This window comes from Heliangelus exortis, chromosome 2 (assembly GCF_036169615.1).
Source record: "Heliangelus exortis chromosome 2, bHelExo1.hap1, whole genome shotgun sequence".
Classification (NCBI taxonomy): Eukaryota; Metazoa; Chordata; class Aves; order Apodiformes; family Trochilidae; genus Heliangelus; species Heliangelus exortis.
In genome coordinates, this window is record NC_092423.1 from 7,757,274 (window position 1) to 7,765,433 (window position 8,160).

Below are 8,160 nucleotides of genomic sequence, written 5' to 3' on the forward strand. Positions count from 1 at the left end.
GGAGGATCTGGCCTTTTGTCTATTAGGCAGGTATTTATTTTTTAAAAAACTGTATTGTGTTAGAGAAATACAACTTAGAACTAACCTCTTGTGCTAGGTTTTTTTCTCATTCCAGCAGGTGGTGTGATGCACAGAGATAAGCCATGACTTCACTGTTAGAAAGTAAAGGTTTACAAATTGATGATGCTGTGGCTGTGTTCCTGCCTTGTGCTGGGCAGATTGTGTCTGCTGGATCATCTTTAAACTATTGCCTCACTTTGTGTAACTCTGAGCTTCTGAATTACATTAGAATCTCATATTTCATCCATAAAGCTGTGAAGGAAATTAATTTTTCAAACAGTAAGAAACATTTCTCTTTCCTATTTTTTTCATGCCAATTCCCTACCTTTCCTGAGGGAACTAGAATGTCTGGATAAGTGGAAAAGCAATAGTGGGTCTGCAATAAATAGATAAGACTAAAAACTGCAAAGGGTGCAGCTGCTTGATTGCATCTGCTTATTTTGTCAGTCTGTGATAGCCACTTTCTTGTTGGGCTTTGAGATTATTAGTTCTAAATCTTCACCTTATTCCTTGCATCTACTGATAGTCCTCCTTACTTTCAACCTCATGATGTGATACTCAGCTGCTGTAAGGATAGCTGACTTCATAAAAAAAACCAAAAAACCAAACCAAACCCAAACAACAAAAACAAAATAGCTGAAGAAAGGCACTGCACCCACACAAGTATGATAGAACTTCTCCCCTGTCTGCTCTAGAGAGTTGCTACAAATCTTAAGTTTTTCTCAGAGGGGGATTATAGGCTAGAGGAAATTTGGTATATGCAAGGAGTCCAGTGGCCATGCACATCTTCCTCATTTGGGGGTCTGCTTACAGTGAGGGTAAACACATTCAACTTGAGCTTTGATCTGGTTTGCTTAGGCAACAAGCAGGGTGAAGAGATCAATGGAAGAGGCACCCACTTGGTTAATCACCCACAGCCCACTCCATGCTGCTGCCTCGTTGCTGCTACCCATGGCTGAGATACAGAGATTAGGAACTGTTTGCATGTGTTTACAGGTGCTGCAATTGTTGGTTTTTTTCCCCCAGTTGCAGAACAGACCTGTTGCTCTGTGGTTGTGTTGTGTGGTGTGAAACCAGGTGTCCACAGACATGAAAGTTTTTGTTTTCGCAAATGCTGACGCAAGATACAGACTTGAAATGGGGGGGGGTTGCCTTTATATGTTAGGAACATCAAAACATTTTGTTATTCGTAAGCAAAATTCCATACTTTGTGGAAAAGTCCTGTTTAGCCTGTTAGCTGATGTATATTTACCCTCCCTCCCCCCCCAAAAAAAAAAAGTAAGTGGAGCTGGATGCAGGGAGGCATCAATGTAGACACAGGAGCTGAGAGGGAAGAAGCAGCCAAGAGTATTTGAGAAAATAATCTTTTTCCCCATAGCAGATGGATTTCCTTTGACATCTCCTGTACAGAAATATTAAGTTTTGATGGTGTCTGAGCTTGTATAACATAGAAACACTGATGGTGGCATAAATCTTTATGCTGGCTGAGGAAGAGGAGTAAAAGAAAAGTGTGAATCAATGAATAGTTGTCAACAGACAACTACCACAGGTCTGAGCTCTCTGCAGTAGGTGACAGCTGTTGGATGTTGGACCTGTAGACCTGGGAGTCAAAACAACATCCCTCACTCAGCATTTTTATTGCTGAATGGAAGAGTGCTTATAGTGAATTAAGTCCAAGTAGAGATTTTGGAGATTCTTAATCAGTTTTAATATTCAGTTGCCCAATAAAGGTGTATTTGGCTGAATTAGAAGTAAGGTTCAGCTCTAGTTTTTGTGAATCTTTTTGTGGAAAGACCTTGGAAAAGGTCATTCCTGTGTTGTGAGAAAGAATATGTCAGGTTTTTTGTGTTACTGCAGAGAATTAGCCCCTGGCCTCTGTGGAAGGCTGAGCTTTCACCTCCAAGTACCAGTGCCAGCCTTAGAGCCCTTTGGTGTGTGATTTGTTGTAACCTGAAAAATTCACAAGATTTTCCTCAGCAGCCTTTTTTAAAAACAGTTCTGCTGCCTGAGAAAGTTAAACACAGTCTCAGAAAGATATTTTGTATAAATAGAAGGGGTTCAGGAGATGAGGAATGGCAAGTTGCTTTTAATGGTGCTTCAGACCAGCTAGTGCCCTATTCCTGCAGCAAAGCTTGGTCAGATCCCATTTTGGGCCTCTGAGGTTGATCCTGTCACGTGCACTTTGGATCTCCATGATCTTAGACAGCTGTATTCAGCTACAATAAATGTTTTCTCAAAGCCTGATTAGATCAGAATGATGTTTGTGTTGTATGTGACAGTGCTTGTGGTGACTTGGGAACCAAAGACTTCGTCTCCACAAAGAGGCTTTTTGATATCTCTGGTCTGGCTGATTAACAAATGCATTTAGTTACTGGAAAATTATGTTGCTGCTTTGTTGATGTGTTGACTCATCTGATGTATTTTAAAAGAAAACAAACAACAAACTGATTTGCCTGTCCAAACGAGTCTAGCTGACATATCTGAGGAGGTAGGCTGGGCTGGAGGATGTCAAGATCGTCTCTCATCAGCTTTTTGATCTCTTGTTTGCTTCACAGTCTGTATGAAGAAATCAATGTATTACCATCAACTCTTCTGGGTCTCAGGTGGTTTCACTTGGCATTTTTGTGACAAACAGATCTGTGCTTTATGAACAGCATGTTATGGGAAACCCACCAAACCATGAAACTTGAGCATGTTTGATATTGATAAAAGCTACATTGCACAGAAGTTTTCTGAATAGCATTTTAATGACTCAGCCAGTAATAGGAGAAAATACTCTGTTCAGTGCACGGGAGACAAGAAGTTTCCAAGTTAAAGTCATAGTTCAGTCTGCAGGCAATTTTATTCAAGTATGGAAACCACTGGATAGGAGTCATTCAAAAGAAAGTGAATGTGTACTTCTCATGGCAGGAGTGGCTCTTATACACGTGGAGCTAGGTTATTGTTTGCAACTTAGAGTATCCCTGGAGGAACTTAAATCTGTCTTTTTTTTGTGTCTCATCAGCCTGAATTGCCTTTTTTTTTGGAAGTGACTAATGCATTTGTTTCTATGCAGATAATTTTGAGTGGCCATACATGCTCCAACAAGGAAAAATTCATCATGGTGTTGCTGCATTCTGCACTATTCTGCTGGCTTTCTGTAGCCATTTTTGGGCAACTTAAGCAACTAGTCCTTGAGGTAGTGGCACCTGAGAAGTTTGTTCTGCTATGTTAATTTGTTGTTGTTTAATAATACAGCTGTGCTGATGCTGCAATCTCTCTGTGAGGGCAAGACTTGCTGTTCTCTGTAAGCTTCTTGGCTGTTTTCTTTATGCAACTACTGGAAATGTTTACATCTTTCAGGCCTTTACCCTTTACTCAAGCCTGGTTGAAGATACCCAGTGAGTTACAGTTGGAGGGAGGGGAGAAACTGTCAGATAATACAAAATTTTTTCCTAAGAATACAAAACTGAAACCCCAAAGAAGGAATTTGAAAGTGAATCCTACAGTTAGTATAAAATCTTGGGAAATGGAGCTGGCTATGGTATTCTCAGTTCAACACGGGCCTCCTTTTTTCATTTTCTTAAATTTACAAGACATAACTGTCTATCACTGGTATTGTTTAGGATGATGGAGTAGTTCATCCTTAGGTACTTACTAGTTCTTCTTTTGTTTTTTAGTTTTCTTCAGAAGTGCAGGGGTAAAATCTCCTGATGTAAAGATATAGCTCCTGGTATATTATTTTTCAAATTAGACACGCAATGTTTGGCAAATTCCATGGTACAACATCACAAAGTACACAGAATTGGGTATAGGAAACAAAATGTTGTGTTCCATTTTAGAACCATGTAATTCAGTTATGTCACTGTATATCCACACATACTCTGCAGGGTTTTACTGTATAGTTAATAACTAGATTTCAAGGCAGACACGTGTGTTAACAGAGGTGAAAGTGAGCACGAGTTTACTAGAAGTCTTCTGGCTTTTCTTGAGTCTAAAGAATTGCTGCTATCATAAATTATGAATGTTCTATATAGTAACATTTCTCTTAGACAACTATCTAAATAAAACAGTATTATTTACGTAGGTGTCAGAGTGCCTGCAGTTGATATTCTCAGCTAAAGCTGGGTCCTGGGTCATGCTGGACTGGCTTCAAATTTCAGAGTGTTATTTGCCAAGTGGAAAAGGGTAATTTCTCAGCCAGGGTAAGCTGAAGTTGTTAGAATTCAATTTTAAAGGCAAAGAATCAGAGTGATTTAAAATAAGCTTTGCATAGCTTCTAACTCAAAGAGACTTTCTAAGGCATTCAGCTACCATGGTGATGAGTGTGGTATAAATAGAAAATAGATTAGATAGAACCCAGAATGTTTCCGAGTAGATCTAAATTAACAGTGGCCATTTAGGAAAAAGAGGTAGGAAGTCCCCAAATTTAATAAAACACACACCAATTTAAAGTGTTTTATATAGAGAGAAAGGTGGGGAGCATTTGATAATATGGCTGGTAATACAATACCAACAGGAGTATTGTATTCTGATTCTGTTCAGCTGCAGCACAGAAAAAGCAGAGAGACACAGGAGATGTTGTAGAAACTTGAGAAGCTATAGATTTTTATGCAGGAGACAAAAACTTCTGAGCAGTCAGGTGCTTGAAATGGCAACGTTCTCCCATGCATCTCTGAAGCAAATAAAGGATCCCACAACAGTGGGATACACAGCTAGGAAAGGCACTCAGGAACACGTCACCTGTTCTACTAAAGATGTGAATCTCTGTCCCCTCTGTGACTTCTCTCTTTAGCAGCTCTTGTAAAATAAGATCCCAATATAATCTGAAGACAGCAAGTACTTTTTGGACTGTTTGCATAAGCAGCTTGTAGTTTTCTGCCACAGTATATCAAGATAACCTCTTTGGTCGGAATGAAAGTTTGTTTAGGCCTCAGTTTGCAGACTTTATTTAAAAGACATACAATTCTAGGAAAATGGGTAACTGCTGTTTTTAGTGGAACTATTTATGTGGATTTAATTGCAGGTAGATTGTAGCAACCTGCCAAAGAATGGTCTTAGAAACAGCCATGTACACATCCAGGTAGATAAAAAGAATATACAGTAGGTTAATGGGTGCTCTAAAGATGTCTCTGTAGGAATAGTTTCCACTGTGTTGCTTCTGCAGCCAAGGGAAAAAGCTTTGCTTCTCCAGCAATTTACTTTTTTGTGACTGGGTAATACTCTGTGATTGCTGTGTGTGAACACCATTACCTGCTCACCTTTCCTAGTGATTGGATGATGACAAATGCATAACAGCTGCCCTTAGACTACCCTCGTGGTGGAGATGGTCAAGGGATTAAACACCTGTCTTTTTTGCTGCTATTTTTTGAGCTTCTGAACGGAATATTTTTTACAGTTACTGGTTTTGCTAGTTAGAAAACCAGTTGATACTGTAATCATGCATTTACACTCAAGATGTAAGAGCGTTTTTTGGCTGGTCAGATGAACAAAATCAGATAGCACAGTTTATCTAACTCAAAAGTAGTTCACTGAATATCATCTGATAGCAGTTCTCCATTACTTGCCAGAAATCACAGTTTAAAGGAGGAATGCTGAGCTGCCCTTTATCTAGAGATTGAAATTTTTTATGTGAAAGCAATTTAAAAAAGAATATATATAAAAATATATATATATAGCTGAAATCAATTTGGGTGGAGGATCATAGCTGGTCAGAACAGAAACATCAGGGAAAGTGTGATAGTGCACCCTCACCTTCATGTTACTTGACTAAAGATACTGATGACCTATCTGCAAGGAGGAAGGGGTGCAGGAGGATGTTCTAGGGGCCTCTATAAAGGTGTCAAAATAAGTGATTGAAGAATATACCCTGGCAACTAACCCTTTAACTGGAATTCACCTTGAACATGTGGCCTGCAGCTGAGTTGTTCAAAGATGAACCTACGTGCCAGCAGTATGGTCCTTCAACAGATTTTAGGTCTTATCAATACCCCTAAGATAGCCTCGTGCTTTACAGATCAGCTCAGCAATGAAGAAGAGCTGACTGAAGCTGATCTCAAGAAGGGGAGAGGTTATGTATACAAAGAAAACCTTTTTTGTAGTCTCATTTCTTTGAGAGTAGGCAAACACAATTGGTTTAACAACTGGTTAACTTGCTAATTAATTTGCTGATGTCCCTGGACTCTGAGCTGTCACTAAGGTTGTGTATATATTTTGTTCAGGAACCCCTTCCTCCTCCTGGCAGATGACGTATGTAACCAAAGCAGGGATCTCATTACCCCTTCTCTGAAATAGCAACATGATATATCTGGGTATGACACTATCAGCTTTTAAGATTCATGATCTAGAACACAACCCACAGTTCATCTTAATAACACAAAGCATAAATGCATCAAAACCACCTCTTCTCACAAACTGGCTTCTCACAGCTAAGTGCAGGCTTGCTTTTTCAAAGTTAATCTGAGTTTCTTGGGGGATGCCCTGTTACTGTTGAATAAATTCTCACAGGAGTAAAGGGTTATCAAAACTTGAACACCTTCTGCTTCTTTAGATAATTTTCTTTGTTGTAAACATACAGTAGCATCGACACTTTAAGATAAAACCCCTAAAATAAAAAGTAAAAAAACAATCATCTGCCCACACAGTTCTCCCTTTGAGACTGAAATGAAAGAATGGCAGATCCTAGCCACATCACTTAACACATTCCTTGAAGGCATTTGGATGCTGTGGTGAAAAGGGGTGTACACAAACCAAAGTAAAACAGCATGGGTTCAGTCATGTAAATCATGGCAGACTCTACATATAGGCAAACTGAGATCACACACACTTCTTGGGTGTCAATTTCCCTTTCAGTAGAGCTTAAACTTGGCTACTTGTTGTGGCCTATCTGGTGCTGGGGGTGGGAGGACACAATAAACCCTGTGGGCTTAAGCATAAAACACCAGTAACAACGGCTGTGTTTTAAGGGAGAGGCCATGATCTTGAAAGGAGATGGTAGCTTGGTGGGTGTCCATCTCTTCTCCCGAGTAACAAGTGATAGAACAACAGGAAATGGTCTCGAGTTATGCCAGGAGAGGTTTAAATTGGATATTGCAAAAAATTTCTTCATTGAAAAGATTGTCAGGCACTGGAGCAAACTGCCCAGCAAAGTGGTGCAGTATAGATGTGGCACTTTGAGACATATTTAGTGATGGACTTGGCAATGCTGGGTTAATGGTTGGACTTGATGATCTTAAAGGTCTTTTCCAGCCAAAGCAATTCTATGGTTCTATTATATCTCCCAATGCCACATGACAGTATCAGAAGAATTCATCATTGACTAAGCTGTAAATACCAAGTGTCTCCTTCTTTCTTTTCTACCTGAGAAAATAATTCTCATTATTGTAATTTAAATAATCATTAAATATTTGATTTCTAATGAATCACTGGGATGAATGTTTCTAGGCTTCTCATTACTATAAGACCATCAGCTGATGTACATTATTACAGTTTCATGGCACAGTTTTTGTTCTGGGTTCTCCAGAGACTTTTCTTTTTGTTACTTAGCCTATAGACAGATGTCCTCTTCTAGATCCAGCTTAAGATGTTACTGTGCTTTACCCCTCCCCTCATTTCTACTAACAAAGCAACTTGTTTAAGCACTCCCTAAACCCACTTCAGGCACAATCAACTGTGCATAGATCCCTTTTAAACTGTTTGAACCATCTCAGCTGATTTTGCTTGAAGTGGGTTAGGGAGCACTCACACAAAAAGCTGAGAGAACTATAGGGGCAGTAATCAGTGCCCAAGGGACCCTCATAAAGAGCTTGAAGAGAGAAGGACAAGGTGTAAATGTTTCATACTTCTGCAGCTGTTTGCAAATTGAGTGTCTAAATAGAGGCTGGAGGCTGCATGAGAGCAGCAGTACCTCTCTTTTTCCAGATGAGGCATTTTCCTCTGCTCTAATAGCTAATGACTTCCTGGAAAAAAAAAAAAAAAAAAAAAAAAAAAGGTGAAAAAGAAAAAAAAGGAAGTGGAGAATCATATAAAAGTTTACAGTGATGTGCCTATATAGCATATGAGCAGATATTCCCTGAGCCCAGCCCAGCATATTGTGCAACAGCATGGGAGAAGGGAAATTTT

The 8,160-nt window shown here is 39.4% G+C and overlaps 1 long non-coding RNA gene across 1 annotated transcript; it reads right to left on the reverse strand.

Annotated features, from left to right (window-relative positions):
- Positions 1–4,487: 4,487 nt before the first annotated feature.
- LOC139793661 (uncharacterized) lies at positions 4,488–7,994 on the reverse strand. The gene is made up of 2 exons (XR_011724700.1): positions 7,881–7,994; positions 4,488–4,712 (listed from the first exon to the last, which is right to left on the reverse strand). It is a non-coding gene; the product is annotated as an uncharacterized lncRNA (long non-coding RNA).
- Between the last annotated feature and the right edge of the window lie 166 nt (positions 7,995–8,160).